The following is a 17,322-nucleotide window of genomic DNA, read 5'->3' on the forward strand; positions in this document are numbered from 1 at the left end:
CCTCATGTTGTAAAGCGCTGCACAAACTGTTGGCGCTATATAAATCCTGTATAATAATGATGGGGGGAAGAGATAGAGAAGTCCAGGATGATGGGTGGGGGGGGAGATATGGGAGTCCAGGATGATTGGGGGGGGGAGAGATGGGGGAGTTCAAGATAATGGGGGAAGGGGGGAGATAGGAGTCCAGGATGACACACAGGGATTGGGGGTGTGTACTTTGAGGTGTTTGTATCATACAGGGCACAGAAAAAAATCAGCACAAGGGGCAGTACTTGCATATCCTCCTCCCTCCCGCAAGGTAACTATCTATTGGTCACCTCTGCACATCACTTTGCTTACCTCATCCACAGCTCACTTCTGTATTCCCTGTCTATCTCTGTCCCCCCCATACACAGCTCACCTCTGTACCCCTCTATCCACAGCTCACCTCTGTACCCCTCTATCCACAGCTCACTTCTGTATCCCCTGTCTACCTCTGCCCCCCCCCCATCCACAGCTCACTTCTGTATCCCCCATCCACCTCTGTACCCCCCCCCATGTCCACCTCTATATCTTTCCATCCACCTTTGTACCCCACATCCACCTCTGTGTTCTGCTCTTTACCCCCATCCACGTTCACTTCTATATCTTTCCGTCCACCTCTATACCCCCCCCCCCATGTCCACCTTTGTACCCCCTATCCACCTCTGTAGTACCCCCCATCCATGTTCACCTCTGTACCCCCCCACCGCCTCTGTTCACCTCCGTACCCCCATGTCCATCTCTGTACCCCCCATGTCCACCTCTGTACCCCCCATGTCCATCTCTGTACCCCCCATGTCCACCTCTGTACCCCCCATGTCCACCTCTGTACCCCCATGTCCATCTCTGTACCCCCATGTCCACCTCTGTACCCCCCATGTCCACCTCTGTACCCCCCTATGTCCACCTCTGTACCCCCCATGTCCATCTCTGTACCCCCCCCATGTCCACCTCCGTACCCCCATGTCCATCTCTGTACCCCCATGTCCATCTCTGTACCCCCATGTCCATTTCTGTACCCCCATGTCCATTTCTGTACCCCCAATGTCCACCTCTGTACCCCCATGTCCATTTCTGTACCCCCAATGTCCATCTCTGTAACCCCCATGTCCACCTCTGTACCCCCCATGTCCATCTCTGTAACCCCCATGTCCACCTCTGTACCCCCCCCCATGTCCACCTCCGTACCCCCATGTCCATCTCTGTACCCCCCATGTCCATCTCTGTACCCCCATGTCCATTTCTGTACCCCCATGTCCATTTCTGTACCCCCAATGTCCACCTCTGTACCCCCATGTCCATTTCTGTACCCCCAATGTCCATCTCTGTAACCCCCATGTCCACCTCTGTACCCCCAATGTCCATCTCTGTAACCCCCATGTCCACCTCTGTACCCCCCATGTCCACCTCTGTACCCCCCATGTCCACCTCTGTACCCCCCATGTCCACCTCTGTACCCCCCATGTCCATCTCTGTACCCCCCATGTCCATCTCTGTACCCCCCCCATGTCCACCTCTGTACCCCCAATGTCCATCTCTGTACCCCCCCATGTCCATCTCTGTAACCCCCATGTCCATCTTTGCACAAATGAATCCTCTTCCCCTTCTCTTCACCTTGTTCTTTCTTACCTGATCACACGGCGGTGCAACGAACACACACAGTCCCAGCCTATCAGACCCAGCACACAGCCAGAAAACTTCACTCGGCTGTGTGCTACACAGGTCTGCCAGGCGGGGGTGGGGGCGGGAGGAACACAGAGCGCCGCTCTCGCTCTGTCATTGACTAGGGTCCGCAGCTCCTGACAGAGGGAGAAGCGGGACGAGCGGGCTCAAACACATGAAGCCCGCAGCTGTCCCGCTCTCCTGTATAATGAATGTAGCCGCTTGGGAGAGCAGGGGGGATCGGCTCCCCCCGCTACTCCACAAAAACTGCGGGCAGCGCAGGGCTTAAGTGGCAGCTGCTTTGGGCCCCACAGCAATGACAGGGCCCAGGGCAGCTGCCCCTTTTGCCCTGCGTTAAAGACGGCCCTGGGTGGAGGTACTCTCAATGTTTACAGGAAAAGCCAAGATTTGCATATAATTTTAGCTGCCACTAGCCCCGGGGTCTACAGATGAGTTTGACATGCTGTTTACACTAAAGTCAATCTCTCCTTATGCATTTTCTCATTGTATCCTTAGTTTGAAATACTCTGTTTATTTACTTTTTGGAGAGTGGGACTCTAAAAGTGAACTTCCTTTATTTGTTCCCTTTTTGGTCTGTTAAACAAAACAAAAATATACTTGTGCTCTGTATGCATGCTGACTGTTAATAATTACACTGTTCGCAGCTATCTCTGAGGACTAAAGAACACTTCTTTTAGTTTAATTAGATGGACTTGTGTCTTTTTCAACCAGACTAACTATGTAACACCTCCCCCCTATGGTATGGAGATGGGGAGAGGGGGAAGTGTTCTGTAGTTCTGTCCTAGGGTGAAAATGCTGCTTCCCATAGATACAGTAAGGTGAGTGAGCGTTGTCATCCTGCTGTTCCCTGCTGCCTGCCACTAAGACCATGAATTGAGCAATTAAAGACCGCTGATTGCTCATCTCTGTCTTCAGCCTGCAGAGAGCCAGTGACTGCCAGTCACCCGTTCTCTGCTCTGCCTCTCCATCCTCACTGGAGTGCTGGGCTGTGGAGGGGGCAGAAGCGGTTGGCCCAGGCTCTTAGCGGCATGCTGGGAGGCTGAGCCAGCTGCTGGTCCTGGCATCCGGGTGGATCCAACCTGTAAATTCAGGATTGATGCAGAGCCTGGACCAGCTGAGTGACATCACATGACAGTGGGCTTTGGCCTGCTGTTGGCTAAAAACGGGTCAGAGGAGTGCAGAATGAACTGCACTCCTGTGATCCATAGGAGAAATACAGCCAAAATAGCTTTGACTAAACTTCTCCTTTTAAACTAAAAAACAAAAAAACAGAACACTAATGTAGCCACCACATCTAAGGACTGATATGCTGCAATATATATTACATTTTTCCTCTTGGGTGTGAGTGCAATGGAGTGTACACATTTTTGTGAAATTTCAGGTGCTTTGTTTAGGGCAGCTCATTTTGGACTGCCCTTTGTGCAAAAAAGTAATGAAAGTGCATGATCCTTTTAAAACAGTCATGCTGCACCAAAATGCATAGTTACAATGTGATTTGGTGTGCGCGTTAGCAAGATGATGGGGATGCAATTAAGAATTAATGTCACTACTATGTGTCTGCAAAAAGGCTGGCCATTTTATGTATAGCAGGAGCATGCGCGAAGTGTGCACCTAGCCCTAAGCTTGTTTTCAGTAAATCAGCCCACCTTCTTGCGGCTATCAACAAGAATGTACGCCAAGACTTAAATTGTATTTGTGTAGACATGTTTTAGGGCTTTCTTAGCTACAATAATGGTCACTTGCTGGAGTCTTCAGAAGGATAAAGGTATTTTGCTATGAGTTAGAGCAATCATCCTCCAGGGCAATATTTTAGTAAGAAAGTTATGAAAATAAGCCAACATTGGTATACTGTTAAGATGATAAAGATTTTGACCACAATATTTAATTAAGTCAATGTATAGAATTAATATACTATAGTTTTTTTGTTGTATATAAAAAAGTAGTTAGCTGCAAAAAAGGGGTGTAGAAGTGGGTACGAGTAAGAAGTTAAAAATGATCCGTGACAATCTCTGCTTCCTCTGATTCATGTCTGTGTACAGGGACATCTAGTATATAATCTGTTAACTGGCAGGGATTGACTGAAACACATTACTCATTGTCTTCTGTGCATTAGCCCGTCCCTAGTGTGCATGGCTGTCTCTCTGCAGAGTCCGAAGATATTTAGGACTGGTTAGTTACTCATGACTTAAAGCTGAAGTTTAATTTGCTTAAACTTGTCTTCCCTAGAAAATTTCAAATAAAACCTTTCCATTTTCATAACATACCTTGTTTGTACCCAGCACCATCATCTGTAAGCTTCTCAATGCAATGCAAGCAGATCATTTCTGGTTGGAGGGGGCCATCAGGGTGCTGTACATATTTTCCTGAAAACATCACAGCACCCTGGGTACTCCTGTCAAGAGCTATGAGCCCAGATGCAAGTAGTAGGCTGACTTTTTGTAAATATCAAAATCTCTTGATGGTTGTCAGTTTGGAGGAGTAGATGTTCCTAGGCAAGCTGTTTTAAAAAAAAAAAAAGCACTTTTAAGTGCAAGAATTTATTAAAAGCAACATATATTAAAAACATTCACAATGTAAATGGTGTAAAAAGCTCACCAGATTAAGCAGACAGCTCAATGTGCTCAACGTCTACGGCTTCAGCAGAGTTTCCAATCCTCCATGCCATCCTACAGCATTGGGACCCCTAACGTGTGATATCACTTCCGCCTCGCTTGCGCTCCATGCCGATTCCAGTAACTCCCAGTGCTCCAGGATGGCATGAAGGATCGGAAACTTTGCTGAAGCTGTGGATGTTGGATACACCGAGCGGTCTGTTTAACTGCTTCAGCCCCGGAAGATTTTACTTCCTTCCTGACCAGAGCACTTTTTGCGATTCGGCACTGTGTTGCTTTAACTGACAATTGGGCGGTCATGCGACCTTGCACCCAAACAAAATTGACATCCTTTTTTCTCACAAATAGAGCTTTCTTTTGGGGGTATTTGATCACCTCTGCAGTTTTTATTTTTTGCGCTATAAACAAAAAAAAAGGGCGTCAATTTTGAAAAAAAAGCAATATTTTTTATTTTTTGCTATAATAAATATCCCTCAAAAATATATAAAAAAACAAATTTTTTCCTCAGTTTAGGCCGATATGTATTCTACATATTTTTGGTAAAAAAATCGCAATAAGCGTATATTGATTGCGCGAAAGTTATAGCGTCTACAAAATAAGGAATCATTATTAGTAATCGCGGTGATCTGCAATTTTTTTTTTTTTTATTGTGACTGCGTCATTATGGTGAACACTCTGCCAATACTCTGCCAATACCCTGCAATACTGTGCCATACCCTGCCAACTGGATATTACAGCAATGGGGGAGATTGTGGATATTACAGTGGGGGAGATGACGTGGATATTACAGTGGGGGAGATTTTTTTTTTGTTATGAAAATGATCCGTACCGTGAATCCTGATCCTAAGAACAATCCGAACCGTGAGTTTTTTGATCCGTTGCACCCCTATTCGGGAAGTATGGACAGGACTCACTCATGGCCAAATCCGATATTCAATCAGCGTTCCAGCTGCTGCCAGTGCATCCCCAAAGTTTTCGCTTGTTAGGGTGTTGTTGGCAAGGGTCTTATTCTGTAGATCGTTGCCTACCAATGGGTTGTTCAATATCATGTGCCCTATTCGAGACATTTAGTTCCTTTTTGCAATGAGCAGTTAGGGAGGTAGCGGGGGTGAACTCGGTCATCTATTATCTAGATGATCTCCTGTGCATTGGGTGGCCCGCATCCCGATATTGTTAGGGAAGTTACACCACCTGGCTGAGGTGTTTGGCATTCCATTAGCAGCTGACAAGACTGAAGGCCACAGAACTAGTGTTTCTTGGTACTACCATCGATTCAGTATTGCAATCGTTATTAGGCAAGCTGAATTTTGCATGCAGAATTATCCCCATGGTTCGGATCGTCTGTAGGCGATTGTTGCCGACCTCGGCGGGTGTTAAGGTACCTAGTCACTATGTGTGGCTGTCTAGGACGCTGCAGACTGATCTGCGGATTTGGGACTTGTTCCTGTAATCGTTCAATGGCCGTTCCTTATGTCTAGCAGGACCGGTTGGCAACGCTGAACTGGTCCTTTTCACGAATGCGGCCAGGTCGGTAGGTTATGGCGTGTATTTTCAGGGTCAATGGAGTGTGGGGAGGTGGCCGGCTGCCTGGCAGGAGGCTGGGTTTCTTAGGAACTTGATTCTGTTGGAGCTTTTCCCTATAGTTCTGTCTGTGGAACTTTGGGGTGAAGTATTTAGGAACAAGAAAGTTTGCTCCAATTGCAATAACCTGGGGGTGGTGATGGCAATCAACAACATATCGGCTTCTTTCCCTCCAGTTATCAGGCTGTTGCATTATTTAGTGTTAAGTTGTTTACGAATGAATATTTTTCTTTATGCGGTACATTTTCCTGGGTCTACCAACAAATTAGTGGATGCTCTGTCTCGTTTCCAGTGGGATGTTTTCCGTGCTCTAGCACCAGAGGGGGAATAGGTGAGGGTACCTTGTCCTCGTCGGTTGTGGAACGTTGCGTTGGACTCGCCGCTGGAATGATATGGGATTCACTCAGCACTGGAAAATGGCCGGCCTATTCCAAGGTTTGGCAGAAATGGTTTGCATTACTGGAAGAGGTAAGTGGGGTAGCTGAGGGGGAGGAGATGTTGTCCCTGGTGTTGTTTTTTGTCTGCAGCAACCTTACGAAGGGTGTATCGGGGGCCGGGATGAGCAGAAAATTGGCAGCCCTGGCGTTTCTTTTTAAACTGTCGGGAGAGGCAGATTTCACCAAGTGAAATCGACAGGCTATTAAGCAAGGATTCAAGGCGCCGGTTTCTTTTTCTGTGCTAGGTACGGTTCTGGAGAACTTAGAAGGGGTTTGCTCTTTGGGCTTTGAGAGGGTTTTGGTCAGTCCGTCAAAGACAGTTTTAGGGGGGCCTCATGTTGGTGGACGTGCAGTGCTCGGCTTCGTCGGTCAAGATTTGGATCAGACGATCCAAGACGGATCAGGCGGACAGTGGAGTACAAGTAGAGCTGCTCTGACACCTAATGCCACGTACACACGAGCGGACTTTTCAAAAGGACTAGGTCCGACAGTCTTTCCGACAGACTTTGCAGCGTAGGTCCGCCGGACTTTCAAACGAACAGGCTTGGACACACACGATCACACCAAAGTCTGACGGATTCGTACGTGATGACGTACGACCGGACTAAAATAAGGAAGTTGATAGCCAGTAGCCAATAGCTGCCCTAGCGTCGGTTTTAGCCCGTCGGACTAACATACAGACGAGCAGATTTTTCGACCGGACTCGAGTCCGTCGGAAAGATTTAAAACATGTTTTATTTCTAGGTCCGTCTGACTTTTGGGGAAAAAAAAGTCCGCTGGAGCCCACACACGATCAAATTGTCCGATGGAGTCCGGTCCGCCGGACCAAGTCTGGCGGAAAGTCCGCTCGTGTGTATGTGGCATTAGTGTGTACTAGCCCCTCACCTTACTGCTGTAAGGTTACAGCATAACTTGGGTCTGATGCTTCACAGACCAGGGGGTCTTCAAACGGTCCCTCTTAGAGTGGACACACCGGTAACTCTTTACAATGGATACAGCCACCTCTCCAATACTCTTTGGAATGTGTACAGCCTCCTTTCAAATTGGTTCACTCAGGATGGTATAAATGGAAAAAAGATCCCAGATAGTATAATACCATATGAACTATATTAGAATAGCATAATGGTAATACATTCACTTTTAGTTAAAAACGCTCAGGTAAGGGGGTGGGACAGGACGTCAGCCTGAACGGACGTGTGAGGGGAGAGCTCCTGTCATCCAGCTGAGTATAGCGCTCTCACCTCTTCCACCTCACCTTCCTCATTCTCCACACAATCCCCCAGAGCTTCCCAGCCTGTCAGTGTGCTGCCCGACCACAGCATTGCAGCGCTCTCTGCCCCATAGCCGCCTGACAGATGGGCTGCGGCTCCAGCACGAGGTGTAGCAGCCATCTTGCTTCACCCAGGCTCAGTGCTAACACTCACCCCTAGCCACAGCACACCCCTTCCTCAGCCGCTGAAGCTGCCCAGACTGTCACACCGCTGCCTAAAGTGTGTACACTGGCACTCCCCTGCTCCTAAGGTTACCTGGAAAGACAGATCACGGCTCCAGACCTGGGAGTGGCGGCCATCTTGCTCCACCCAGACACAGGGCCAGCACTCGCCCCTAGCCACAGCTCACCCCCTCCTCTGCCACTGGAGCTGCCCAGACTGCCACACAGCTGCCCACAGTACCTACACAGGCACTCCCCTACTCCTACAGGCCGCCCGGCAGAAGGACTGACCACAGCTCCAGAGCCATCTTACTACACCCCAGCAGTTACCCGTGGCCCTCTGACTCCTCTGTGCCTGACCCACTACATCTATGGTGACTGGAGCACCCTATTCTGTCAGATTGTTGCCCCACATTAGTATTGCAACAAGCGTTCATTTCAACCTGCAGCACAGGTCGCATTAGGTGCTTCACTATTTCACTCATGGGGGCACGTGGCTGACGATGGACGGCTGACGACATGTACCGCTGAGCTCTGTGCTCTCCCCACAACTGCAGGCTGTTTTCCCAACTAATCACAACCAACCTGCTGATGGCGGCTTCCAGCTCTAACCCTGCTGACTTTGCTGAACTACAACAAGGCACTATCCAATGCTACCTGCTACGTACAACTTCACAGGACTCCCGTATGGGGAAAGACAAACTTTCGACAAGCCGAAACTCCAGGCAAACCAAAGCCTCCTCCCCCGACTGCAGCGGCTTCCTCTACAAGCAGGAATAACTCAGGTGAACACCCGGCTCCTCCGATGGACCCTCCGGATCCCCTAACGCACTGTCCCCTACCACAAGCGTAGACACTGTCCTAGCAGAGCTGCTTTCCCCAGCCTCGGGTGGTGCTCCAGGCTCCACATCCACTGCCCTACTCTTTGCCTTCCGGGCTGACTTTGAGTCCTGGGTTTCCAAGATGGAATCTTCTCTCCACGTTGAACTAAATGCTCTCAAATAATGAGTTTCGGCAGACCGCAGTGTCTGCCATTGCTACCACCCAAAAAGACCATACAGCATGTATAACGCCGCTTGAAACTGCATCTATGGCTCATCTCTACCGTTTACGGCAACACCAGCTTTGAATAGAGGATAGTGAAAACCGGAGCCACAGGAACAACATCCGGCTGCAAGGTGTCCCAGAGGCAACCTCCGGTACTGATCTCAAACCCGCTATCATCTCTATCCTCAATCAGGTCCTGGGCAGGGAAGTTACATCGCCTATTGAACTGGACAGAGTGCATAGAGTGGGGGGCATAGGGGGCGACCGCAGAGACCGCCCACGAGACGTCTTTTGACAGGCACACTACTATACCTTGAAGGAAGAGATCTTACACAAGGCCTGGCGCCTGGGCCCACTGGACTTTCACTGATATCCAGATTTTTCCCACAATACGCTATACATGCGGCGAGTGGAATTGATTCGCCAAGTAGGTTCAACTTACACTTGAGGCCACCCCTTCAGCATCAAAGTAACCCAGGATGATAACCACAAATTTGTCCTGTCAGATCTGGACCAACTTCCAGACTGCCCTGGCCTTCACCATATTCCCACACCATCTGGATTACACTGATAACATCATGACTGCTACGTGTGTTTAGATACACTTGGAGCCTTCTCCTATGAATTAGGACTTTAATACCTCTGATTCTTTTGGGGGGACGCGGTCTGGGCCCAAACTGAGCCACCAGTTGATTCTCATGGGACTGCTCCTATTGTCACTATGTTTTCTCAAGGCATTGGACCTGCGGACTGACTTGGTGTTTTCTGAATACGGTCCCCTGGCTTGTCCTGGGGCTTCCAAGTCTTTCCTCAGTACCGGACCTAAATGTCGCTGTAGCTTGGGACTAGTAGACCTTATCAATAGCAACTAATGTGCGTTTTTACTGCTTTTTAAACTAGGCTATGATGACGATCGTAGATAATGCTGCTATAGATGTAGTAATTGGTGTATCCAATCTCCACATGGTCACATGACCACATAGTAATACTTGTGCCTTTATTTTGTCCCCAGCTTGCTCATATCCTGTTGTTCACCAATTTTATTTTTCATATACTTTTATATTGTTTATTATACTCAAGGGTACCAATGGTATAAGTTATAAACTGCGCTCTTTAGTAACTAAGATTTTAAGCATTAGATGCCACTGTCACTGGGTGTGTTGCATTTAGGTTATATATGCCTGCTAAGTTGTCGGGATCACAACTCAGCTATTCTAACTTCATTCTCTCTCCCTAAATAGGATTGGCACAGTTTGTGCCTACCATGTGATTTTTCACGAAGTGTTACATTTTCGCGGACACTATTTTTTGAGCCACCTTCCCCAGGTGTTCTCTCTGTCCAACCTCTTTCCCACTTCTCTCTTTTCTCCTACTCTCTCCCTCCTCGACCGTCCTTTGACCCCCTCCCTCTAATCCAGACCCCCTTTCTCTACTGTAGACGTCCAATGACGAAACGCGTAGGGCGGGACTTACGAACGCCTTGCGTCACCTCCAGTCAGACGAATACAACTCATTAGCGATGGATCTGATCCTTTCACTTCATGCTTTTATCTGTTTTAAAATGTGAGTACAACCTTTAGCTTATGTTACAATAAAGCTTTAAAACGGTTTTACACTATGGGCATTCCCTCTCTTTTTATGGTGAACTTTCAAAATCGGTAAACAACATTCAATGCACAGACCGGAGATATCCAGGGTTGCTGCACAGTAGCAGATACTGTGACTGCACATACCCCTGCAGGGGTGAGAGTATCCGGTGAGGGCAAGCATAATGAGAGCACGTTTAAGAAGCATTATCACCAAGCCAGCACCTGGATAAGAAGTTTCCTTAAATTCAACACTGTTTTCCTAAGAGGACTTTTCCTTTTGAGTCACACAAAAAGACTTTATTTTAAACAAAACAAAATTTTTTTCTCCAGCAAGTACTGGGGTTTTTTTCTGAGCACAAGGCACAAGGCACTTTGAAACTAAGATTAATTTTAAAGGCACCAGTCACTTTGTGATATCAACATATTTTTTGAGCACTAAGCACTTACTGCACTTTGTCATTTAGGAAAGCCCCATACACACTATCAGATTTTCTGCTGAGTTTTTCCTTCAGATTTACCAAAACCATATAATATGAGGTCAAACCTTAGGAGTTTCAATGTGTATGCAATCAGGCAGGCCCTTGCACTACATGGTTTTGGTAAATCTGAAGGAAAAACTCAGCAGAAAATAGTGTGTATGGGGCTTAAGATAACGGTTTGTAACATAGGATTTCAGATATTCATTTTTGGCAATATCAGTGTTAGCACCTCTGCACTTTTGTTATTTATTTCTATAGTGGTATGTAACATAGAATTCCTTTTGCAACCAATATTGTACACTCATAATTAATATCTGAAGAGCACAATCACACCACTCTCAGTCCAACCACACATGAGATCATACTAGTAAACAACCGACAGAGGTTGTAGCACAATTTAAAATTAAGCACATATCGGGCTTCAAAGGTTGTAATACAGGTTGGGCCCCATACATCTTACTTTGGACCCTTTTAGTAATGTAAGTTTAATTTCGGGCTTTGAACCAGCCTAATTGACCACAAACATTACACTGTGACATATATTCACATGGTATATGTCTAGGGGTCTTGCCAGCCAACACGTACCATTAGGACCATTTAAACCTTTAGATTTAGCCCAGGACACTATATAAGGCATAAAAAACGGAGATCTACCATTACAACTTACCCCACTAGAGCAGCGCCATATCTACTCCTGTTTTCTATTCACATTCTAGTACACTCCACCTAGGGGGAATTGTACATGTAGAGGCAGCAGCTCTATATCTCAGCTGTACCCTTATCCACTGCGCGGACCTCCTTTATTTATTCGATACCTTTGATTGGTGTCGATTTGAAAGTCTTTGCTAAAAACCTAGCCAATAGGTTACAACCATTGTTACCTGGGATAATACACTTAGATCAGGTCGGCTTTGTGAGTGGCCGTGAGGCTAGGGACAATACCCTAAAGATCCTTCTTCTAACTAACTATGCCTGGACCCATGATATTCCATTATGCCTCTTAACAGTTAATGCGTAGAAGGCATTCGACCGAGTAGACTGGGAGTTCCTTCAACTATCCCTGCAACAAATAGGCTTGGGAACTAATATGATAGCGAGAATAATGTCCCTTTACTCCTCTCCACCTGCTAGGATTTGACTAAAGGTTCACTATCTCCAGCCTTTTCTATTTCTAAACGGGACGCAACAGGGATGCCCCTTGTCCCCCCTCCTCTATGTTCTAACTATGGAACATTTGGCTATTGCTCTACGTAACAATTCTTCTATCCAAGGCATAAGTCAGGCCCACCCATACTAAACTCGCCCTCTTCACAGATGATCTGCTCCTGTTCGTGACGCACCCACACACATCCTTGCCCTCAGTATTACAGGAGTTCCAGAAATTTGGAGCAGTTAGCAACTTCAAGGTTAATTGCAATAAATCGGAAAGCCTTAACAGATCCCTGCCTAAGTCAGACCTACAAAGACTATCGACTACTTTCTCCTTCAAAACCGGTTCCACTTCCATCAGGTATCTCAGAATTCAAGTACCGGCGGATGCATCTCAGCTCTTTACCTAGAACTTTACACCCCCTACTCCTTAGAACCAAAGCGGATTTATTTACTTATGCGTCCAAATGGCTCTCATGGCTGGGTAGAGTGAATGCCCTGAAAATGGATGATCTCCCTTTTTCTTGTATTTGTTTCAAACCATTCCTATACACATACCTAATTTGTACTTCAGGAAACTACGCCAGCTGTTTTCCAAATTTATTTGCAATGTTGCCCGTCCCAGAATACGATATGAAACATTATCTCTTCCAAAGGTTCGGGGGGGAGGGTGTGGGCTGGAGCCCCGGATGCCTCCTTATACCATAAAGCATATTAGATGCTTTCTAATTTCACCACTCTTCAACCAAGCTTTGGGTTTACTTGGAAAGCCACATGAACCCAATTGAACTCTCTGTTCTCCCATGGACCATGCACACGCTCTGGGGGGGTTCAGGCCTCCTCAATGACCTTACCCATCAAACGATTCAGATCTGGGATCGCATGCTGTCCATAAGAGGCTTATCGAACCACATGGGGCCTATGACTCCCTTCTTTGGGACCCCTGCCTTTCCACCAGCTATGCATGTAACAAGATTCGGATCATAGGAGACTTGCCCAAGTCCTTCAAGCAGACCCCACTTTAAGGACAGATACCCCTGCCGGTCTGACTTCCCAACACCTCATGCAGTGGCTTCAGAGACAACAGACTACCTCTTACATCTGGACTTTCCCATCCATTCCAGACATCCTTGCTGAACCATCAGGATTTGATACATGTGGTATCTCAACTTTACTACCTCTTGCTCAATATCTCCTCTCCTGACCTCCCACCATTTACGGTGGCCTGGGAGGCAGAATTACATCATTCTATCTCCCCTATTGACTGTCAAGAATGTTTTATCCTGACGCACAAACTATCCCTAGCCACTAAGACCCAGGAAAAAGTACAACTCGGCAGTACCAGATACCTGTTGGCGGTGTCTTAGCTCCCTGGTACCATGCTCCACATATGGTGGGAATGCCCTCCTGTGCATGGTTATTGGCAACAGATCTTAAAAATATACTGCAAACTGATGGCCACTTCCATTCACCCTTCACCTGAGGTGGCTCTCTTATCTATACTCCCTGATAAATGCAAATCCATCAAAAAAGATATATTACGACACTTTCTGGTGGTGGCCAGAGTAGTGATTCCCCGTCACTGGAGATCGATAACCATGCCTTCCCTGGGGAATTGGGCTACTGAAGTGGACCACATAAGGGACCTTGAACATCTGTTGGCAGAGGAATATGGTAAAGAGGAACAGTTTCCTCTCACTTCATGGTCTGTGTTCTGATACTCCGAGTTTATCTCCTGGGCTGAGAGTGGCCTAGATGACGTCGCCTTGGGGCTATGATGGAGTGCTTCTTGTCCCCTATCTTTCTGCCCCCTCTTTTCTGCCCCTATTCCCTCTTCTTTTTTTTTTAATTTAAATACACCCTTAGGAATCCATCAAGCAAATGTACCATGACTTTGACTTACCTATTGTTACTGATTCGATGTGTGACCCCTATGACATATCTTTCATAAAGACCGGTTTTCTATATAACCTTTCTTGATGCATTACATACAAGGCGCCTATGATCCCCTTCTCTGAAATGATGAAGGTTACTTTAACTTATAATGCTTTCAGGGGTTGCTATCACAGAAGGTCTCCTGATGGACATTATAAACATGTTTTCACTCCATTTATATGCAACCTAGACATGTTTTTGTTCCGACGCACACGATACCTATTATTGTTGTTGTACCTTACCACTGTTTGTAATGTCTAAAAAAAAATTCTGTCTCTTTTGCTTCTCTATATGAATAAAATAAGATTGAATTAAAAACGCTCAGGTAACACTCCATGGCCCACGAGCTCGTCCGCTTGCGTCACTTCCGGTTTGCGCCTATTGCTCCAATCCCACACGCGCGTCGTCACATCATGTGTCTTCATCCCCTGATGAAGTCATGTGATGTGATGATATGCGGTGGGATTGGAGCAATAGGCGCAAACCGGAAGTGAGGCAAGCGGCTGAGCTCCTGGAGTTTTAACTGAGCGTTTTTAATTTAAAAGTGAGTGTATTGCCTTTATGCTATTCTAATAAATGTTAGTCCATACGGTATTATACTATCTGGCATCTTTCTTCCATTCATACCATCCTGAGTGAACCAATTTGAAAGGAGGCTGTACCCATTCCAAGGAGTATTGGAGAGGTGGCTGTATGCATTGTAATGATTTACCGGTGTGTCTACTCTAAGATGGACCGTTTGAAGACCCCCTGGTCTCTGAACCATCAGACCCAAGTTATGCTGTAACCTTACAGCAGTAAGGTGAGGGGCTAGTACACACTTAGGTGTCACCTCAGCTTGGATTGGCCAGACATCGGCCGTTTTATTTCACTAGTCACGGTGAAGGGAATCCTCACCAATTTTCAACTTTGGACTTTTCTAATTCATTCCCTTGTATTGATGTATTAGTCTCTTTGGAACTGTTATATATAGTTTGTTGGCCACCCAAGTTCGGGGGGGTACTTTGGACATTTATTTGTTGCATTTATTACATCATCATTGTCATGTACCTATTCTAGGATTGCACAGGCACTGTTTTGCACTTTGCAGTTTAGCCTTTATTAGGTGTCACTATTTTTGATGATTTTTTTCATATTTATTTGTATATGCACTTTATCACAGATTATTCTGTTTACCTATTAGTATTTTACACTGATACTTCATTATTTCATGTATATTTGCACTTTCACTTTATTTTAGTTTATTCCCAGTAAATAGAGAGCTCACAGCGCAGCATCACTATTACCCATTTATCTCATGATCTGCTGACTAGGTGCCTGCTGCAGTAGGCCTCTGGTTCCATTTAGTAGTTGACAGCGCGGGAGTACCACCCTTTAACATATGTATGTTGCTGTTTGTCATAATACTATGTTTTTCTCAATAAAAACCTTTTTCTGATAAAAAAAAATCTGTGCATTCACCTGCACAATTTCCAGTCAAAATTTGTGTAAACATATGCTGAAATACATGGAAAACAAATATTAAATGTATTTTCCTCTAGTCAACGTTTACTACTATTTTCCTATGTAAGCTTGACAGAAAGTGTCTTTTGGTGAAAAAATGTATGAGGACAGCAAATAACGTTTGAGGAATTTTTTCACGCATGGCATTTCACAGCAGTTGACCTAAAGAAAAATGTTGCTTTTGCACTGTAAAGACCTATCCTAAGGGAAGATATTCTATTGGGCCTCACCTCTTCCAGTATAGACAGGCAAGCAGGTGTTTACACTAATCTAGTTCAGGCAGGTAAGAAGAACCTTCATCAGCATCCCGATTAGAAGTAGCTGGTACAGAACAAACTAATTAAAAATAAATTGCACAAAATACACAGCACCTTGAATCATGTCAGGTCAGCCTTTATACAAGCCTGCTAAGTGGCAGTTCCAGCTGTGTTATAAATCCAACACCAGACAGATAAGGCCTCAAGGCTTCAAAATGTCCTTCATGACACTTATTTACATTATTGGGGACCTTGGACCTTGCAGGCTTGTTGAATAAATAACAACAATTTGTCAAAAATTGTGCTGATTTACAATATCAGAGTTTTTTTGACTTGCTGGTATCTATGTATGTCCTGACTGATAATTAGTGCTGAAAACCCACTTAACGTGATTCTTTTTTTTTTTTTTTTTTTTTCTATTTTTCTTTTTAATTTGAGAAAGCAGTTAACAATAGAAGTGACTACAACTTACTTTTGGCCAGTAAGACAAAATAAAAATGACAGTAAACCATTTGTTAGTATAGTTTGAAAACAGACTGATGGTTCTAGGTCTAAGGATAAGCCATAATAAGTATATAGTAGATGGATGGCGGTCGGGTCAAGAACTAGCATGTGAAAGAAAGGAAATGGAGGCCCCAGTCAATATAGTATGAAGTATAGTTTTGACTTGAGTGGAAAGTAATACATTAGTTGGGGGATGGTTTGATACCATTGGGTGCACTGAAAAACATCATAGTATTGACCAGTCTTAGTCCATAGGGTTCAATACTGAGTTGGCCTACCCTTTGCAGCTTTACCAGCTTCAACTCTTTTGGGAAGGCTGTCCACAAGGTTTAGGAGTGTGTCTATGGGAATGTTTGACCATTCTTCCAGAAGCGCATTTGTGAGGTCAAGCACTGATGTTGGACAAAAGGGTCTGTCTCGCAGACTCCACTCAGATTCATCCCAAAGGTGTTCTATCAGGTTGTCAGGACTCTGTACAGGCAAGCCAAGTTCCCCCACCTCAAACTTTCTCATCCATGTCTTTATGGACCTTGCTTTGTGCACTGGTCCAAATCATTTGGTGGAGGGGGGATTATGTTGTGGGGTTGTTTTTAAGGGGTTGGGCTTGGCCCCTTATTTGCATTGAAGGGAACTCTTAAGGCGTCAGCATACCAAGACACTTTAGACAATTTCATGCTCACAAATTTGTGGGAACAGTTTGGGGATGGCCCCTTCCTGTTCCAACATGACTGTACATCAGTGCACAAAGCAAGGTCCAAGGTTGTATATGTGTATGTGTGTGTGTCCGTGTGTGTGCTATGTTAGGTACCTGACTGCCAATATTACATAGTCTTTGACAAGTAAGTCGCAAAAAAACAAATGAATGAAAAAGTCAAAATTCACTTTAGCTGTTCTATATCAGTGGCATTAAAGAACTGAAATAAAAGCATCAGCATGGGAGCCAGACAGATAGCTTTTTCAGAAACCATGGTCAGTAGTGGCAGCCCATGCATTTTTTTCATAAAAGTTCTCCTTTCATAGTTGTAAGCTAGTAACCTGCCAATACAAAATATACCATATCTACTGACAAACTATTTGCTGTGAAAGGTTATTT

At 45.5% G+C, this 17,322-nt stretch overlaps 1 protein-coding gene across 4 annotated transcripts in view; it reads left to right on the forward strand.

The window, feature by feature from the left end:
* PAK6 (p21 (RAC1) activated kinase 6) overlaps window positions 1–17,322 on the forward strand; it is a 290,545-nt gene that overhangs the window by 249,579 nt on the left and 23,644 nt on the right. The window lies entirely within an intron of this gene.

The sequence above is a fragment of the Aquarana catesbeiana genome, linkage group LG13 (assembly GCF_042186555.1).
Source record: "Aquarana catesbeiana isolate 2022-GZ linkage group LG13, ASM4218655v1, whole genome shotgun sequence".
Lineage (NCBI taxonomy): Eukaryota > Metazoa > Chordata > Amphibia > Anura > Ranidae > Aquarana > Aquarana catesbeiana.